Raw genomic sequence first — 21,149 nt, 5'->3', positions numbered from 1 at the left:
TTACACCAACATCAGCCTACCATACCACATTACACAGACATCACCCCACCGTGCCACCCTATACCAGCATTATCCTACCATACCACATTACCCCAACATCAGCCCACTGTACTACCCCTATAGCAGCATCACCCTACCGTACGACATTACACCAACATCAGCCCACCATGCCATCCTACACCAGCATCACCCTATCATACCAAATGACACCAACATCAGCCCACCGTACTACCCCAACACCAGCATCACCCCACCATACCACATTACACAGACATCACCCCACTGTGCCACTCTACGTCAGCATCACCCTTCCATACCACATTACACCAGCATCACCCCACCGTATCACATTACACAACATCACCCCACCATTCTACCCTACACCAGTATCACCCTCTGTACCACATTACACCAACATCACCCCACTGTTCTACCCTACACCAGTATCACCCTCCATACCACATTACACTGACATCACCAGCCATGCCACCCTGCTCCAACATCAGTCCAATATAGCACCCTACACTAGCATCACACCCTGCATCGCCCCACTATACTGCCATACATCAGCATCACTCCAGCATACCACTCTATACCAACATCACCCTACATCACACCCTACATTAACATCACCCCCCTAATATTCTACATCAACATCACCCCACTGTAACACCCTATGCCAACATTACCCCACCATACCACCCTATGCCAACATCACTCTACCGTACCAACTTACACCGACTTCCCCCCACAGCCCAATTATCAATCCAAGAATATTGGCTCTGCTTACTTAATCACAGTTTGCTTCAGACTTATCAAGCTGAAACATCAATACCCTCTTTACACCGTTGTGCACAGTACTGCGATGAATCCCATGGACTCATCACTAATTCCCCGATGATGATCTCCTCCCGTGTGGCCAGGGGACGGCAGCTAGTACCTGGGGTGGCAATATGAGGGACAATCACCTGGGAGGGGACTGTTGTCGGGGAGAGGTGGTGACTCCATTGGTTGAGATGCATTATTTTCCCCCTTCTGATGAGGAATATCTTATAATACATTTGTTTTTTTTATAACTTGTCATTCTACAGTGTAGAACTCGAAACCCCTTTCTTTAAGACACTCTAAACAGAAACCCATTCACACCTCCAACATACACCGCACATACACGCCATCTCTTGTTCTTGATGTTTTCCCAAATACAATTCCTAAAATCCCCCAAACATTAGGCACTTCAACTCCCATAAAGCCGAAGAAGAGGAAGAGGAGGAAGGAGGTAATGCAGATTAAGGGAAACCCAAAGTTGAATTTGCAGGCTAGTTGTTTGCTTAAATCACAATTTAAAAATGGTATCCGCACCCCTAGTAGAACCAGAACGAGCGGGGACCGTGCTGGAAGAAGGCAGGAAACCAGTCACATCCATGCGGTAGCTCACAAGCGCAAGAATCAGTTACTGGCGTGGTAGGAAAGAAGGAAAAACGCTGCAGGCACTTTTGGAGTACTGTCGAGGTGCTGGGAGCAGTAGAAAAACTCTCACAGATACGGCCGTGCCGAAAAGTAGCATTCTCCATTCCAGGTCATGTGAGACGCCGACGGGAGACGGCAAAGCTGACAGGAATGCTGGAGGAAGGTCCACAGCACACCTGAGGCTGTCCCAGAGAAGAAGCTTCTTTGTAGAGATACGTCGCGGGTTGGGAACGCTAACATGTATTGGTGAGTCTGCCCAGAGGCATTGGGGAACCCAAAGTGTACCGACAGGCATGTACACCAATGAATACATTAAGAGCATTTGAATACTGAGCAGATAAATTGCAAAGACAAAACTTGAACATGTCCCCATATATGAGGTCAGTGTGGGGAAAGTCGGAGCAAGTGTTACCTTGAGCAAGTAAATACCACTGAGATAGGAAACTTGACGAATATCCATATATGAGATGTCAATGTGGGTAGAGTTGGAACAAATAATACCTGAAACAAATAAATAGAAACACTGTGACATAATACAACCGTGACATATTTAAAGCACAGTAAAATTGAGGTGAAGTCTTGGTGAAAGAAGCACACCAAGCAATTGACATTTGGTGGTGGGGGGTGCCTAGCAGGGAGAATACCAGGGGATCTGCAAGGCCCCAGAGAAAGATTCATGGCAGGGGAGTATACCAGGCAATCCACCAAAAGCATAAATAGTTGTAAGTCATTGTGGCAAGACAACTGGCAGAGGAGTATACAAGGGGATCTGAAAGGGCCATAAAGAAAAGCCCGGCAGACAAATATACCAGGCACTTTGCTCTTAAATAAGAACTTCAAAACTGTGGGAAGATACCTGGCAGGGGAGTACACCGGGGGATCTCAAGAGCCCACCAAAGGCTTTCTGACAGGGGAAGTCCACTCCAGGTGTAAATGAAATGTATCCATGTTACACATTATCGGCGGTGGCCTCTTGGTTTGGATTGATGTCACTCGAGGTTGGAGGATTGAGTCTAGCCCCACAAGCTCAGTGGATCTGCAAGCACTATTGCTTTGGATAGATGCTAATGATTTATTATATCTATTTAATATCTACAATAGACCATCCACGTCACATGGCTCAGCCACATTGTCCTCCGTAGAAGAGCATATAACTAGTAGATCATCATCAGTGCTTCCTAAGAGCAGTATCCTCGTTGTGGGAGATATTAATCTCCAAGTTGAACCGGTGAAGGAGTTTGTGAACCAATGGGATGACCAAGATCATGCTTGGGAAATCCTGCCCCTGGTAGCTGCTAGCCCAAAAAGGTCCCACCATCTGGCCTTGGAATCTTGCTGCATGTTTGCCAATTTAAACTGGAGGGCCTGTAACGGGCGCTTTAGCAAATACCAACTGGCAAAATTGACCTTCAGGGGTCCTAGCATGAACTCCCATATTGATTACATTCTTGTCACAGATTTGGATTGGTCGAGAGTCACTGAATTTGAAGTGGTTGACAGAATGGAAAGTGACCATCTCCCATTAACTTTAAGCATGAGGGGGTGTGAAGCAAATTTGGGTCAACCTTGTGCCAATATCCACTCTCACCCAGTGAATGTCAGTGGCCATGCTTGAAAATCCATTAGATGGTCCAACTCTATGAGGCCCAAAATCAAACCTAATCTCTGCAATTCTATACTGGAGAATTTGTAAGTCATTTGTGATGGAAATACCAACGCTGAAGAGATCTTAGTTGAATACGAGCTCTTAAAAAACAAATGTATTCCATACATTTCAGTTCAAGGGAAGGTGATTAAAAACAAGCTTTAATAAACCTGACTGGTACGATGGCGACTGTTACAAGGCAAAGGCTGAAATTCTCAATTGCATGAAATCGAGCTTGGGGTTGGACAGACAGAAACTTTGTGAGTAGCGGGCAAAATCGAAAAACCTGACGCACACCCAAAAAAGGGGGTTCATTCAGGGGAAATGGAATGATCTTCTTGCTGACCTTCAATCAGGGGACTGTTCCCTGTTTTGGAAGCTGGTTTCAGCAAGAGAACTGAAGCGTGCCCAGTCATTGCTTTGCCACATTAACAAAGACGGCCGTTGGTCGCACTTTGCCAACCTGTATCGGACCGCAGTGGCAAGTTTATTGTCAACCGCATCTGTTACGCTCACCTCAGATGCTGATGCCCTGGTAATGTCTATTGAAGAGGAGGTCACAGCTCTTAACTCTTTAAAAAGTGGCAAAGCTGCAGGCCCAGATCTCATTCCTATCGACCTGCTAAAAGACGAGGTGGATATCCCCAGTTCTTTGCAGGGTATTTAACGCTATCTTGTTCAGGGGGAAATACCAGATTCATGGAGGCGGGCGGTGATCTTACCAATCTACAAAAAAGGTGGCAGAGACCTTCCGGGAAATTACGGGCCAATCTCGCTTTTAGATGACACTGAAAAATTATTCGGGAAGGTCATTTTAAAACACCCACAGGACTAGGTTGATAAGGAATCTATAATCCACGACCTTCAGGCTGGTTTTAGAGAAAATAGAGGAACGATTGACCAATGTGTCATGTTCATTTTATTATTACAAAAGTTCACAATTCTAAAAAAGATGTGCCTTCATGTGGCTTTTGTTGACTTAAAAAACTGATTTTGATTCAGTTTGCAGAGAAACCTTGTGGTAGATACTTAATGCATGGCAAATTCCAGGTGCGCTGATTAACATGATACGTTAGTTCTATACTGCCAACACGGCAAGTGTACGTTTTGGGCTAGTTGGTGACCTGACACGGCCTTTCAATGTTGAAAAAGGGGTTAGACAGGGCTGTAAATTGGCCCCCCTCCTTTTCAACATCTACATACAAGAAGTTATAGATATACTATTGAGGTAGCGCCGAGATTGCCCCAAAATTGAATCTGATAAATATCCAGTCCTATTCTATGCCGATGATGCAGTCCTTATCGCTACATCACCACCAGGTTTGAGGAGGTCACTGTCTGTATTTTTGAATAAATGTAAAGAGGTAGATTTTAGCCTGAATATTGATACATCAAAGGTGATGCTTTTTAGACCCAAATCTGTGAAACGCAGATCATTGAAGGTTGAAGTAGAGGGCTCCGTGCTTGAACAGGTTGAATTTTATGATGGTCTACGGCTGAGATTTGAGGAGTCCGGTGGTTGGGTGGCCCAGATCATTAAATCGCTAGCTTTCTGCTGGGGGTAATCGAAGGGGAACTATCTCGACTATAGGTGCTCCAGAATAATGCTGTGCGCATTGTCATGGGGATGGGCAACGGAGACCATGTTTCTGTAGCGAGAATGGCTTTGCACTGGCTGCCAGTGAATAGTCGCGTCCTGTTCTGCGTGCATTGCATAACACACCAATGTCTTTACGGCCTGGGCCTAGAATATCTGGCCAAACATCTCTACTGGTTACCTGCTCATAGGATACTGCGCTCGTACAACACCTCTCTTCTTGTGACGCAATGCTCCAAACACTCTTGTGTTGCATGAGGGTCACTTCAACATGCAGGCCGAGTCTCTGGAATGAGCTTCCTCTCAGTCTGTGAGCTTGCACATCCACTCCTGCCGTTAAGAAAGGCTTGAAGACAACACTTTTTTGTGGAGTCACCTATGAACTAGAACTTGCCCAGTTAATATCTGTTTCCTTGCCTCCTGTTATGTATGTATGTCTTGTCTAAGCACCCCTATCCCTGCCGGGCATTGTCTACGTGCTATATAAATAAAATAAATAAGTAAAATAAATAAGACCCTTTTTCAAGATCTCGATATGATTGATTTATGGTTGCACCCCACTACTGCAAGGCCCCTTATTATTCAGAACATCAAAAACAGGGTTAAGCAGAAAAGTAATGAATATCTACTGGTTGATGCTTCACGTTTGAAACTTGTCCTTTGTTATCTTGACTGGAAGTATCAACCGAGTTACAAATTGTACTTGGACGAGATCTTTCCAGCCTACGAAAAAGCCTTGTATATTCATTTTTGATTGGGGGTCCTTCTGGTGTCCTCCTTCACCCGAAATTGGCTACCCACTAACACAAGCTTGTGCCCATTATGTGGGGAGGGTAATATAGAGGAGCAGCTGAATGCCTCTGCAGGAAGTCCCGCCCCCATACTTCCTATATGCTGGAAGCCAGTAATCGCGACATGCGCAACGCCAGTGATGGTGCTTATTCCACATAGAGCCTTCGAGAAAAGGTATCCATTGAGAAGACCCTATATGATGTATCCCCATAGAGATGACGACCTCTTGGAAGAGATCCCTGAAGGAATATGAAGATGAGAGAAAGAGCGGCTGGTGACATCACAGGGGATGAGTATGGCGCACTGAGAAGAGTGGCTGAAGAAAAGCATGTATAGACTTTATGGAATCTGTTGACGAAATAAAGAATCCAGTAAACTTTCATGTGCGGAGTGAAGATTGCACGTGTGAAGAGCACTGCAGAAAATGCAAGCCGTTCAATAACTGTACAGATGCAGCAACGCAAGTAGACTAAGTGATTTTAAAGTCTAGCTATACATAGTAAATAGACTGCAGGCGGTGCCACCATTATATATAATCTGGACATCAGTGTCACATATGCTCAGACCCATGGAGAAAGAAGGATCGGAAAGCTGTGTTGCAGCAACATGAAGCTAAGAGCATGGAAAGGCCTGGAAGAGCTGTCTAGCCTGCTGCCAAAGGATGAAGTAGCCAATAACTGGTTATCCATAAAGAACAGGAATCGTGAGACATTGGATTGTCTCATGTCAAGGTGCAAGGAAGGAACACCATGAGTGCCAAGTTTATTAATTAAAGACAATTAAATGCTGCAAAACAGGCCAAAATACGGTCTCCTGTCACGTGAGTCAAGGATGGAAATAGGAGTTGGGCATGCAGACCAGAATTGTGATAAGAGTGTGCCTGTACTCCCTTTTATTCTCAGGAGCAAGGATACTTTGCAAGGCCAAGTTCAAAGACAATCTGAATGGCAGAAGGCATGAGCAATGAGAGATATTGGGCTAATTGGTTGGGGGGACATGGTCAAAGTCCACCCATTGACTCCTGGGGTACCAACTTAAGTGCTGCTAGTGAGCCGAGTGTTCAAGAAGGGTACAAGCGTGCCAACCAATTATAGAGGGCCATTTAATAAAGGGCCTTATAGTTTGACAGCCAATGATATACCGTGTATCTAATAACTGATGAAGATGACTTACACTAGCGGTTGGCATAGGTTGTCCACCTGACTGTAGAGACCCAATCACAACCCGTTCCTATATAGAAAGTATATTTAGATGTTTCCCTTGAATGTATCAGAACACCCGGTAGGTTTCTCTTATTTGCCAAGTAGTATGACATCATGTATGACAAATGTTTAGTATATAAATATGTTTTTTATGCAAAATGTTTAGAGCTCGAGCAAACGTCTGTTGATGTCCATTGTAACTCCCTGTTTTAGATAATTGATATTAAAACAGTCAGATGAGACTTTGCCAACTTCCTGAGTTGGTCTGATTATTTGGTTTAAGAGTTTTTCGGCATCCCATCCTTTGCAAGTCATGCTGCTGATTTAAAGACCAATGGGTTCAGTAACGAGACAGTTATGTGGTTTCTGTCGTTCTTTAGTGGGACTGTTAAGCTGAGGAAAATATATTTGATACCAACATTGAGAGAAGTAGAGGTTCGACAATCAGCCAGTGCTGTGAGATTCTTGAGCCAGTGTTCAGACATGCATGTTGTTCGAGCAAGGCTGACTATATCCATAGAGAATGGCTGCTTAGAGTGTAACTCTGAGTATATTAGCCAGGTTCCAAACCGGATTATTGATGTCACGTAGCCGAGGCTGCGAGTTATTGACTCTCCTCATCACATTTTAACCCTTAGATCCAATACAATGGTATATGTTTTTTCCCCTCTTCTTTTCTTCTCTCTCTTACCTGCCTTAAATTTTTACCTAATTATGAAAACCACATGCCCTTTGTAGCGAAGATCTACCCTTGGCCATTATTGCATTTTAATGTACCCTGTGGATTTGTTGAATTTGATAGGGTGGTTTTATTAAGTTTCTTTTTTTAATCACAAATTTATTGTCTTTTTATATGTGCGTACTTTTATGGTTGATTAATTGAAATAAAATGTATGATGAGGTTGGTTACACACTCTCTTGCAGAGAAGTAGACCAGGGCTGCTGGAAAGCCCATGAAGGAGGTCCTGGTGAGTAGAGACCCCGAGTGTTTGAAGTTGTGAAAGTAAATAAAAACTTTTTTTGGGACAATTTACCCAGCAGGGGAGTAAAATTAACATTTCTATGGAATCTTTCACCTGAATGTGGAATTTCCCATCTGAACCGGAACTCTTGTAACTCCTGCACAAAGAACCCAAGGAGGAGCTGAAAGTCATACAATCTTTTTGTGAATCCCGTACAAAGAAACAAAGACAGAATTGAATGTTATGGAATGTTTTGTTTGCAAAAGAACTTTCAGAATCTAATGCAAAGAACCAAGAAGATTGCTGTTTAAAAGAGACACTTTTGCCATCCTGCCTGAACATTAAGAAGCTGTTGTTTTAGCAAGGCTTTTTTTTTATTCTGCCTGAGAACCCATGGGAAGGGAACCACCCTCTGCATCCAAGAGTCTTTCCTTGGAAAATACTTTTCTTTTGGATTTGCTTATTTTCTTTTGATCATGAACACTTTTTGCCAACTATAAATCATGGATATTTCCTCACACCCTTAGTTGTGTGTTTTAGTCTGAGGGCCAGATTGGAATGTTTTTGACACAAGGACAGTTCTAGTTTCCTGGGTAGGGAAACCCTCTTTAAGATCGGGGTAGAGAGGCCTTCATCCAACCCATTTCTGTTTCATAAAGATGTCTGAAACTGAGAACATTATACCTTTGTGTCCGTCTCTCCTTTCTGACCCCTCATACTACCCATAACCAGCTGTGAGTCTGAAGAGGGGGACTCAAATGTGGCCCTTGTTACACCCATCTCACTCTCCGCAAGGAGACAGAGAAATGAGAGGTGTACATTGTTTCTGGGCCTCTCCTCTCCATCGTTGACGTATCACAGATGTGAGAAGCTCTGCTCACTTAGACAACCGTTCAAACCATACCCGGATGACAGTATTGAAGATCAATTGAACAAGTTGACTGACTGCAACCTCAAATTACGCTGATGACATCACGACTGGCATCATAGCATAGATACGTTAGACATGAAGGACATAGACATGCCAGCACGAAGTTACATAGACATTTAGCTTCATTTGCTGATAGACACAAAGTATACGCATATGACTCACAAAAATAGAGGACTGACACATGTATACATTTTGCTAAGCAGAAACCGCAAAACACATAAGAATATATATGTTTAAAAGCAGCTAACATGGACATCCATGCGGACAAAGATTGAAGCCATAGGTACATTGGAGTGAATGGGAGAAGCAGGATAAACTCAAGAACACAGATAAAGGCAGACAGGCTGATCCTGCTGAAGCATGCGGACCAGGCCTCAAGCACGGACACCGTGCACAGCCTTGACAAGGACACAGAGAGAAGGAAGGTTACTGGTGAACAAAAGAGATAGGACACCTGCAGGGAACACAAGCCGAATAGCCTCATAATTGCAATCAAGAGAAGTCCATTTTGTGGTCCCTACACACATGATCAGAACCTTTTCATTCAAGCCGGACTGAGATGGATGTTCCCATCGAACCAAAGTCAGGAGGATACAAAAGGTAATACAGGTTCAAAGCTGAATGTTCTGTCTCAAGGCCTAGTAGATCAGAGATGGTAACTTGTTGGGAACATGCAGCGCCTTCAGGGTTTTTACAACTACCTTGAATAGTTGCACTTGGGCTGGTAACTGTCCAAAGCTCCAAGGGTGAGAAGACCCTTTCTATCCAATGCCTAACCACCTTCCAAGCTAAGCCTACACTATGTTGCACGGGCCAATCAGCTTTCGCTAACCTGCAACTTTGTATTCACAACACATAGAGGTGGTTTCAGGAGGAGCCACCAGATAGGGTTTTCCCAATAAGCACACTAATCCCCTATAGAATAATGATAACACAAAAGGGAAAGTCCAATGTAGTTCATTACCTAAAATACAATTTATACATAGAATTACCACCACAAACACATTTCTCATTAATAAACACCACAAAATTAATATAATTCCATGCAGCAGTAATTAATCACGCTTGAGTTCCGCCTAAAATCGTCCACCAAAAACCTTTCAAGTATAAAAGCGTCCCAAGAGAGTCTAAGATTCCATAATACATAGCATTCTATGAAGAAGTGCTCAAGAGTCTCAATCGTCCCCTCGTGATTACACAGTTTACAATTTATTGGACCAAACTTTGTTTTAGATTGACATCATAGAATTTAATTAGTGCTGTGTAAATGTATCTAATACACATTAAATATTTTCTAGTAATCATCGAAGGTATTTACTCATGTCAAAAATGTTTTTTAGAAGTCTTTTTCTCAAGTAACAGCCATCAAGGTAACAATTCACCCATAGCCATACGTCTTAAGAATGAAATGATAGTCACTGAATTTCCAGGATTCCTTAGTTCCTCAGCAAGTGGGAGAAACCCCCAGTGCCCCAGGAACATCATTTTAGAACAAATGTGTTAAGGACCTGGTTGTGGATCAAAAATACAGGAATCCGCTGAGGCAAATGCCACTGGTAGAGTTGTCCAGTCCACTAAAGTGGTTGTTGTGTTGTGGCGTATTGGTAAGATGAGCAGTCTGATATCCTGGCATCCTGTTCTCACAGCAAACGTTCATAGTCGCTTCCCGGTGGTCAGTCCCTTAGCACTACTTTTCTTAGTGTTGAATACATCATATCTAAAACACATGGACCAAAGCAAAGTCTATTTTAACATTGTCCACATATTGGACCAAGTCATTTAAAAAACAAAAAAGGAAGAAGATTGACGGGCCCGGCATTCTCCTGTAGTAATGTTCCTATACTGTTTATTCTAATAAAGATGTAAGTACCACAATTCGCATTACACCACACTAGTAAATGGTTTCACTGTAGGATTATCAGCAACAAAAAAACAAGATAACTTGAAAGAATTGTTTTAGGCACAGTATTGAGTTGAACAAAACAAGAATATTGCCACGGTTTAAAACAGTTTCTTGATCACTGTGTAGAATTAATTGTATGGCTAAACAGAGCAAAGAATTAAAATGTAAAATGTTAACGTTTGTTTTTTTAATTTAATTTAGCTGGTTTATCTCTCGAGGGCTGAGTGTTTAGAGCAAAGCATTGCCCCTGTCATGAGGATCTGCTTCAAGCCCAAAGCCAAGATCAACTCCTGGTATGACTCTGACAGCGTCACCCTTAAACGCAAGTGCAAGGTCACTGAGAGGAAATGGAGGGCTTTTTGCGCATCCTCTGACAAACTGGCCTGCCACTTGCTCCAATGGCAATACCGGCTCTCTGTCCCCACTAAGAAGGGAGCCCACATCCAAGCCTGTATCTCGGTGGCATTTAACAACTCGACCAAACTCTTTCAAATCTGTATGGAGTTGGCAAATCCTGTTGCAGTCTCTACCTCTCCTGTCCCCTCCCTGGCCCTCTGCGCAGCGCTGGCTTCTCATTTCATCTCTAAAACTCAGTACATCCTGTCCACACTCATCCTCCCGTCCTCCTCCTCCCTCTACTCTCTCCTCTACCTCCGGTACCCCTTTAGCCACCTCACCTCCCTCTTCTTTCTCTTCCTTTCCTCTGTTCTCCCCTGACAAGGTTTCTAGACAAGTCTGTTCTATGAAAGTCTCATCAAAACAGGTTCTTCCCTGTTCTTCCAAAAACCATCAAGTACCACATTGATACCCTCTCTCCTGCCCTTGCTCACTTCTGCAACCACTTCTTTGCCTCTGGAGCATTCCCTTCCCCCCTGAAGCACTCTCTTGTGCACCCTCTTCTCAAGAAAACGTCAGCCGCCCAGCTAGCTATCGCCCGATTTCCATCAGTCCTTTCCTGGGCAAACTCCTGGAAATGCTGGCCATCTCCCAGCTTAATCTTCACACTGAATCTGTTGGTTGTTTCCATGACCATCAGTTTGGCTTCAGAGCAGCCAGAAGCATGGAAACTGCTCTCCTGAACATCTCTGAAGACCTGTCTCTAACCTTGATTCTAATCTTCCTCTGTCATCATCTTACACAATCTCTCTTCTGCCTTTGACATGGTCAACCATGCCATCCTGCTCAATCGTCTCTGTGATAACCTGGGTATCACCGATCAGGCCCTGGCCTGGCTGACCTCGTTCCCCTCTGATCGACCCTCCCAGGTATTACTTGGGACCTTCCTTTCCTCTGTCTCACTCTCTACCTGTGGTGTTCCGCAGGGGTCTAACCTCTCTCCCTGGATGTTGAACCAATACCTGGCACCTCTCACCCACAGTATTGCCGCTCTCTGCTACAACTTTCAGTGTTATGCGAATGACACTCAGCTCGTTTTCAGGCTCCCCTCTGCCACCTCTTCTCCTTCTCTCATGTCTCACTCTCTGTCTGCTATCCAAGAGTAGTGTGCTGCCAACCATCTCTGCCTTAATGCCAGTAAGACGGAGATTCTCCTCATCAGCACACCCTCCTTTCCTGTCACTTTCTTGCTGTCCTCACTTGGCCCTCTTCCTGCTCCCACATGTGAGTTTAAGAACCCGAGGGTCATCTTCAACTCCACACTCTCCTTTGCTCTTCACATCTCTGACGTTGCTAAGAAGTCAAACCTCCAACTGCACCTCCTCTGAGGTATTCTTCCTTTCCTCTCCTTCCCCCAGAAGCTCACTGTCTCCAGAGCTCTGGTCCTCTATAGGCTGGACTACTAAACAACCTTGTTCTAAATATGCCTGCTTCTACTCTCCGCTCTCTGCAACTCATCCAGTACAGGACTGCAAGACTTGTCCTTGACCTCAAGCCCAGGGATTGTATCTCTCCAGCACTGAAATCTCTGCTTTGGCTCCCAGTGGCTGCAAGGATTAAGTTCAAGACCCTCTGCATTGTCCACAATGCCTTCTGGTGCCTGGGTCCTAAATACCTCCAACTCTCTCTTCGTAAATACTTTCCTACTCAAGCTCTTCACTCCTTCACCTCCAACTCCCTCAGGGTCAGTCGCTATCCTAAACAACGAGTTGGTGGTAGATCTCTTTCTTCAGCTGGGGCCTCCCTTTGGAACAGCCTTCCTGCCTCTCTGAAACTTGAGGAGAACCATCTCCAGTTCCGGAAGCACCTCAAGACCTTCCTCTGTGCTTCTGTCTTCTCTCTTCCTCTCCCCTGCTGATTTCCTGTCTGATGCTGCACTGGTCACTTGGCTACCCTTTGATTCCCGGCCTAGGACCCTGCCCGCCCAGTTGCACAACCGCACTGTCTCCTGGCAACCCTTGCACTTGGGTCTGTATCTCTAACCCTACAGTCCCCCTAACTGCACTTTTGGACACCTGCTGCTTGCACTTACCCTTGCACCTGCCACCTGCTGGCCGCATTTCTTGTTATTGTTTTGATCCCATGTACAGCAGTGCCCCCACCCCTTTCCCCTTCACCTGCGTGAACTCAATGTCACTTGGCCTAGTAAGATTGTTGTCGCTGTCCTTCCTATGCTCCCCCTTCCTGCCTCGTCGCCCCTTGAAACGCTTCTATGTAGGCATGTTACAAATGCAATATCCTATAATAGACAGTCATTGTGACGTCTATCTCTTTGATTATAGAAGAGCCTGCATCCGTCATTTCGAACTCTTTGAGATTATAGAAGAGCCTGCATCCGTCATTTGGCTAGCTTCCAAAGAACAGGAGCAATGAAAACACTTGTGGCTCAGTGCTTTGATCCTTTGTAAAATATCCCCCTCAGATGCCATTCTAATAACTTCTGCAGAAATGGGTGAGCTTTTAGTTTAGGTTTTGGCCTTCAATTTCTCCCTGGGATGGGTAGTTTTTCTGTAGCTTGCATCACCCATCTTTTCTTCATCACAGATAACAGCTCTTGCGTTTATACTTCACCAGTGCCTCGATTCATGTTAACTGACTTACCTTTTATATTTTTCGTTGTTGGGGATTTAGTTTAGGCGTACTGTTTTCCCTTAGAAATTGACCACTATTTTTTAGCAATATCTTGTAGATCTTTGAGGTCAGCAGTCAGTGGTGCTTGTGGAATCCAGGCATCGGGGCAGATGCACTGCAACAGGAAGCAGTACCATTCCACAAACAGGCAAGTTACCCACTGCTGTGCCTGCTACCCAGGGTCCGCACATACTGCCCGTGTGCCCGCAGAGGACAGTGTACCTAGATATTAGATATATCGGAAAAATCAGAATGATCTATCTATAGCGACTAGATGATGGGAAGGGAACGTGAAGGGTGGCGGCTCAGCATCATAAATGCTTCGCAGGCAACACCCCCGGTGTCCTGTGCATGAGCCACATGCTCACTGTGTGTCCTGCTGCCCATCTTCTTCCCACCCCAATCACACCACTAGGACTTGTGCATAACCTAACTACAGGAAACAGAAGGCATAAGGAAGCAAGTAGCTCATGCCCTCCATGTGACCTTTGCCCATGCCTTAAGCACCGTGTTGTAAACACAGGGAATAACAGCCCCCATTGGGAGCAACACACTGGGTCTACGCAAAGGTACATAAGGCAAACAACGGAACACATTTCAGAACAAGTACACCCTAAAATGCAACAAAGTGCATACCTGACCCGGAGCAGCAGATACTGTTGCTATGGAAAGTGGTAGCTGCAATGGCTTTCATGGGAAGGCAGCGGTCATGCAGGAATACAGGCACCCTTAGGCCACTCCATGAATGCATTGGGGTACTTGAAAGGTTGCAGCCACATGTACAGGATGGCAGAATACTGCTACTGCTTCCCACAGCTACCCTGGTGGATACTGTTGTGTCTGGCTTAGCTTGGTAGTGGGAATGCAGAAGGAATGTTGTGATGTCATGTGGAGTGTTTGTGTCTGACTGTCGGAATGCTTGAGGGGAGGTTCTATGTTGGGCAGGTATTCAGCCTGAAGCCTGGGTGATGGGCTGCCAGTGTTTCTGTCCTATTAATGTAACTTACTTAAGAAATATGTAACTGCTTGTGAAGGTGTCCTGAGAAGCTGTAATAAACCTAGCATGTCAACCTAAGAAGGCTGGGAGCTGCTTCGTAACATTGGCGACGAGTCGGTCTTAAAGAAGTGCAAGAAAAAGTAGGAAGCTGAAGAAACCTGCTGCGGGGGGTGCAGGAAAGGAAAAGACAAGAAGAAGGACAACACTGCCCCCAATACAAGTAAGACCCATCACCCAGGGCGCCAAAGGGGGAGGAAAAAGACCCTGTAGATCCCGTAGCATGAGGGACCAGCAGCTCATGATCTGGAGAGAGAGCTGAGTCCCGGGGGCTGGAGAGGGAGCTGGGCCAGAAGATGAAAGGAAGCTGTGTCCTAGTAATGAAATGAGAAGTCATGCTTCATAGGATGTCGAAAGGAGCTGGCCCATAGTGAGAAAAATTATGCTGTCCCGGGATAAGTGAAGTGGGAAGTACTTGCTCTCAATGTAAAGTGGGAGGTTTGCCCATAAAGGAAGAGCCGAGCTGTCCCATTAGGTGTAATCATATGTCCCAGCAGGTAAAACAAGGGACAAGGCAAACCAAGGGAAAGCTCCCGATGATGAAGAAAATGAAAGTAAATGAAGCCAGGGTGAAGGGATGTGTCCTTTGTACTGGTAAAGCGTAAAGCGATCATGGTGCATAAAGCAGAGTCAGTAGATGCCAGAGGCAGTGACCGTTGGGTGAGCAGAGATCTTCATTACACTGTGTCTGGCAAGGGAATGGTGACGTCAGTATGGAAGGGAACAGAGTTGGCGAATGAGCCGAATGCTCAGGAGATGCAGGAATCGTTGCTTGCGAGGTTTAAACAAGCCGAACTTTCAGGAGTTGCAAGAATCGGGAGGCTTAAACAATGCGGCTGTATAGTGTCAAGGGTGAGAAATGATGGGGATTTCTGAGTAAGGAACCCAAAGGCGTGAGGCTGCGTGTTCAGGACGCAGCATAACATTCATTGAGGAATAGTACGGCACACAGAAATCGAGTGTGCGCTGTGTTGTACTGTGGCGGGACGTTCAGGTAGCGGTCTACCCAGCAAAGGCAAAGTATGCAATGCCCCGTTGGAGTACCACTTATGCATTCTGAGCAGCATGCAGAGGGAATAAGTCTATGTATGGTAAATGCAACGCAGACTTGGAGATCTATCATGCTCCCCAGCGAAGGAGGAACGGTGGGGGGCTGAGGTGCTGTTTGGTTATCTAAAAACTGATGGACAGACCACTGAGATGGTGACGGGTTATCTTCTAAGGATTCAAGGAGAAGGGACTGAAGTATCCTTTTGTGATGTTATCCTTGTGTGTTGCGCCACTGATATGTGGTGTTTTAGGGGTGGATGGTTACACTTTGAGGATTTGTAGATACATAGGAGGTGACATTGACGTCTTGTTTTAAGCGAATGCATTTCTGTGTAGCTACGTCAGGTAATGGTGTGGGTGTTTGCTGCCTGGATTTCACATGATTATTTGTGAGTGGTGTGGGTCATGTTTGAAGACTAGGATTAACCCTTTGAGGACTTTCAGCATTTAGGCCGCTTTATAGTGACATGGACTCTCAGGATTGGATATGGAAATGTGCTCATGACACTTATGGTATTGTATTAGAGTCTAGAACTCACCTTCTTGAGGATTTCCAGCGTTTCGGTCGCTAAGCTGCGACATGGACTATTAGGATTGGATTGGTTCGGAATTCATGAAATAAGGTGTTTTAAAAAAAATGCATCATTTCAAATGTATAGAGCAATGCAATGTGAACTGTATAATCTCTTATGTGATGCATTGTGTACAGTGTAGAAAATCTGTATTGACTCCGGGAATTTAGTGAGATGGGGGGTAGCGCCTTCAATTGTTTCTTGTATAGGTGTGGATATGATTGGTGAATGCGGGGTAGCGCCTCCCATGTGCTTGGTTTTGGGTGAAGCTTATATGTGATATATATGTATGGTTTTGCTGATGGTGTGTATGCCAGGTCAGCATGTTTGTGACTTCCAAATGTGATATCTGGGGGAAGCGCCTTCAGTAATATTTTGAATATGTGTGTGGAATGATATACACAAGTGTATTTGGGAGGTAGTGCCACGTTATGTGGTGTTTGGGGCTAGCGTCTCCAGTACAGTATGGGCGTCATTGTGATGAGTCGCGCAGGGTTAAACAGTGTACGTGGGTTTATGGTGATAGTGCCACCATATATGTCGGGGTATGACTGTAATGAGTTATGCATGGTTATCACACGTATGGCTGTTTGAGGTGGTAGCGCCACCAAGTGTTGGAGCTTGACTGTGTTCAGTCATCCGAGGTGAATGGTTTGGTATCTGGGTAGTAGCGGCCCCAGTAAGTGTAGGGTTGTGACTGCAGTATAAGTCACGCATGGTTAGGGGTATGTGTGTACGGGTGGTAGCGCCCCTGGTTTTGGCTGCTTTGGGTGTGCCTGTGGTATTAGGCATTGCATGGTCACGTATTACCCCTACTTTGTGGTTAATTTACCACAAATAATTTATTGTTTTATTCGTTGTGCTCGTGCGGCTGTGTTTGGCTGTACTGTGTGTCCTTCTATGACTCTTTTCACCCCATCAGGGTCCGGAGTGCGACAGTGACATTAGTTGTTGGTCCTGGTGTGCCTGGCCAGCGCATCAGGTATGAGGCGAGTGTCTGAGTGTCAGAGCACATGTTGTGTGCTTGCCCTGATGATGTGAGTCCGTGTGAATGATTTTGAGGTGTATGGAGGTGTGTTGTGTAATGTCTGTGTTGTTGTCGGAAGAGGGGAGGTGTGTTCTGCATGCGTTATGCATTGTTGCTCTGTGCAATGTGGCAATGTAAGGGGAGGAGATGTGTTGTGTCTGGCTTAGCTTGGTAGTGGGAATGCAGAAGGAATGCTGTGATGTCATGTAGAGTGTTTGTGTCTGAGTGTCGGAATGCCTGAGGGAAGGTTCTATGTTTGGCAGGTAATCAGCCTGAAGCCTGGGTGATGGGCTGCCAGTGTTTCTGTCCTATTAATGTAACTTACTTAAGGACTATGTAACTGCTTGGGAAGGTGTCCTGAGAAGCTGTAATAAACCTAGCATGTCAACCTAAGAAGGCTGGGAGCAGCATCATAACAGATACCACCATTCAGGAACCCCCACATGCCATCCACAGTCTGCATGGAAGACACTTTCTGGCTGCTGAAGGAATGTGAAGTAAGACAATGAGGCATTCAAGAAAAACATCCCTGAAAAAGTGAGGAGAATAGTTCTCATTTGTGCAGCATTGCCACATAACATGTGCATGCTCAGGAATGTCCCTATGACTTCTAAGAGGACAGAAGATAATGAGGATGAACATGCAATCGTGGGTATGACACTGCAGGACACAGGGATGGCTGATCCGCCAGGAACTACTTGAGAAATACTTCTAGAAATGTCTAAGCATGGATTACGCGGTACATATTTATCAGTAAAAGAATTACTAAACAACAAAACTGATTATGTGATACATGAATTGTGCAGGTAACATGCTTGTCATGTTCGAACAAAACCCATCCCTCAAGTCCCAAACACACATGTCCTCCCACATCCCTCAAGACACAAACACCCATGCCTTCCCACATCCCTCAAGTCCCCAACACCCGTGTCCTGCCACATCCCTCAAGACACAAACACCCATGCCTTCCCACATCCCTCAAGTCCCCAACACCCGTGTCCTGCCACATCCCTCAAGACACAAACACCCATGCCTTCCCACATCCCTCAAATCCCCAACACCCGTGTCCTGCCACATCCCTCAAGACACAAACACCCATGCCTTCCCACATCCCTCTAGTCCCCAACACCCATGTCCTGCCGCATCCCTCAAGACACATGCACCCATGCCTTCCCACATCCCTCAAGACACAAACACCCATGCCTTCCCACATCCCTCAAATCCCCAACACCCGTGTCCTGCCACATCCCTCAAGACACAAACACCCATGCCTTCCCACATCCCTCAAATCCCCAACACCCATGTCCTGCCACATCCCTCAAGACACAAACACCCATGCCTTCCCACATCCCTCTAGTCCCCAACACCCATGTCCTGCCGCATCCCTCAAGACACATGCACCCATGCCTTCCCACATCCCTCAAGTCCCCAACACCCATGTCCTGCCACATCCCTCAAGACACAAACACCCATGCCTTCCCACAGCTTTCAAGTCCCCAACACCCATGTCCTGCCACATCCCTCAAGACACAAACACCCATGCCTTCCCACAGCTTTCAAGTCCCCAACACCCATGTCCTGCCACATCCCTCAAGACACATGCACCCATGCCTTCCCACATCCCTCAAGTCCCCAACACCCATGTCCTGCCACATCCCTCAAGACACAAACACCCATGCCTTCCCACAGCTTTCAAGTCCCCAACACCCATGTCCTGCCACATCCCTCAAGACACAAACACCCATGCCTTCCCACATCCCTCAAGTCCCCAACACCCATGTCCTGCCACATCCCTCAAGACACAAACACCCATGCCTTCCCACAGCTTTCAAGTCCCCAACACCCATGTCCTGCCACATCCCTCAAGACACAAACACCCATGCCTTCCCACAGCTTTCAAGTCCCCAACACCCATGTCCTGCCACATCCCTCAAGACACAAACACCCATGCCTTCCCACAGCTTTCAAGTCCCCAACACCCATGTCCTGCCACATCCCTCAAGACACATGCACCCATGCCTTCCCACATCCCTCAAGTCCCCAACACCCATGTCCTGCCACATCCCTCAAGACACAAACACCCATGCCTTCCCACAGCTTTCAAGTCCCCAACACCCATGTCCTGCCACATCCCTCAAGACACAAACACCCATGCCTTCCCACATCCCTCAAGTCCCCAACACCCATGTCCTGCCACATCCCTCAAGACACAAACACCCATGCCTTCCCACAGCTTTCAAGTCCCCAACACCCATGTCCTGCCACATCCCTCAAGACACAAACACCCATGCCTTCCCACATCCCTCAAGTTCCGAACACCCATGTCCTGCCACATCCCTCAAGACACATGCACCCATGCCTTCCCACATCCCTCAAGTCCCCAACACCCATGTCCTGCCACATCCCTCAAGACACAAACACCCATGCCTTCCCACAGCTTTCAAGTCCCCAACACCCATGTCCTGCCACATCCCTCAAGACACAAACACCCATGCCTTCCCACAGCTTTCAAGTCCCCAACACCTATGTCCTTCGACATCCTGGAAGCCCCCAACACCCATACCTGCCAACATTGCAAAAGACCCTAAACATCCATGCCCACCCAAATCCTGCATGTCCCTAACACCCATGCCCTATTGTAGATGAGCAGCTGCAGGCCTCTGCAGGAAACCCTGCCCCCCCCCTTCCTCCCAATATGTTGGAGACCTGAGATTGTGCCGTGTTTGACACCAGGATTTGTGCCAATACAGCAACGTGTGTTCGAAAGAAGATACCTGTTGAGACAACTCTATCGAATGCATCCCCGAAGGGATGACAATTTGAGGGAGGAACTCCCTGAAGGAATATAAGAAGGAGCAGAGAAAAGAAGCCAGTGATGTCACAAAAAAAGTATGTACAATGTCCCGTCCCAAGATACTGGCTGAAGAAGATGTGTAGATCCTGAAGAGACTAATGACGAAGTAAAGAATCAAGTGAACTTTTAAATACAACAATGCAAGACAGCAGCATTTGATGGTAGCCAACGTCACAGAAAAGAACTGGATCGCACATTTCGCGAATCTCTATAAAGATCGAACCCAAAATGAACACCTGGATAAAATCCCCAGCACAAACAAATGGATCATTACCTGGGAAAAATAGCAATTTGTAGAGATGATCCACAATCTAAATGTCTCCAGAGCACCTGGTCCTGATGGATTATCTAATGCCGCCTTGAAACGAGATCCAGAGACTTGGGCGAACCTTCTGGACCACATTCTAACTTTGGTCAACTCACTAAAGGTGCTACCCACCACCTGGTCTAAAGCGGTATTGATACCGATCTATAAACAGGGCAACAGAGATGATCCTGCCAACTTCAGACCCATTGCCCTGTTAGACCCTTTAGGCAAATTATTTGCAAGCTATCTCCTCAAAAAGCTGTCCGCCTGGGCTAAAGCGACCAACCGCTTCGATTGTCGACAAACAGGATTCACTCCAAAAATTGGGATGAACGTGAACCTGTTTATTCTAAATGTTCTAAAACATGAAGCATTAACATCTAAAACCGCTCTTTACGCGGCCTTCATAGATCTGCATATGGCCTTTGATGCCATAAACAGGAATATCTTGTGGAACAAGCTTGCAAGTTGGAAATGCCCTCCAGAGATATTGGAACCCATTAAGTTACTCTATTCCAATACTACAATTTCGATTAGATTAACGAAAGAAGGAACCACTACTGACTCTATAACAACTTGGCATGGCCTAATACAAGGCTGCCCTCTGGCAGCAACGTTATATAACCTATATACAGCTGACTATTCTTCAAATATCAGATCACATCTTCTGAATCCACCGAAAATCAACTCAGTTCCGATCCCATATTTGATGTATGCTGATGACATAGTTCTCCTTGATAAGACACCTTCAGGATTACA

The sequence above is a fragment of the Ambystoma mexicanum genome, chromosome 4p, assembly GCF_040938575.1.
Source record: "Ambystoma mexicanum isolate Mex_15411 chromosome 4p, UKY_AmexF1_1, whole genome shotgun sequence".
NCBI lineage: Eukaryota > Metazoa > Chordata > Amphibia > Caudata > Ambystomatidae > Ambystoma > Ambystoma mexicanum.
Note: the sequence above shows the minus strand (reverse complement) of the source record.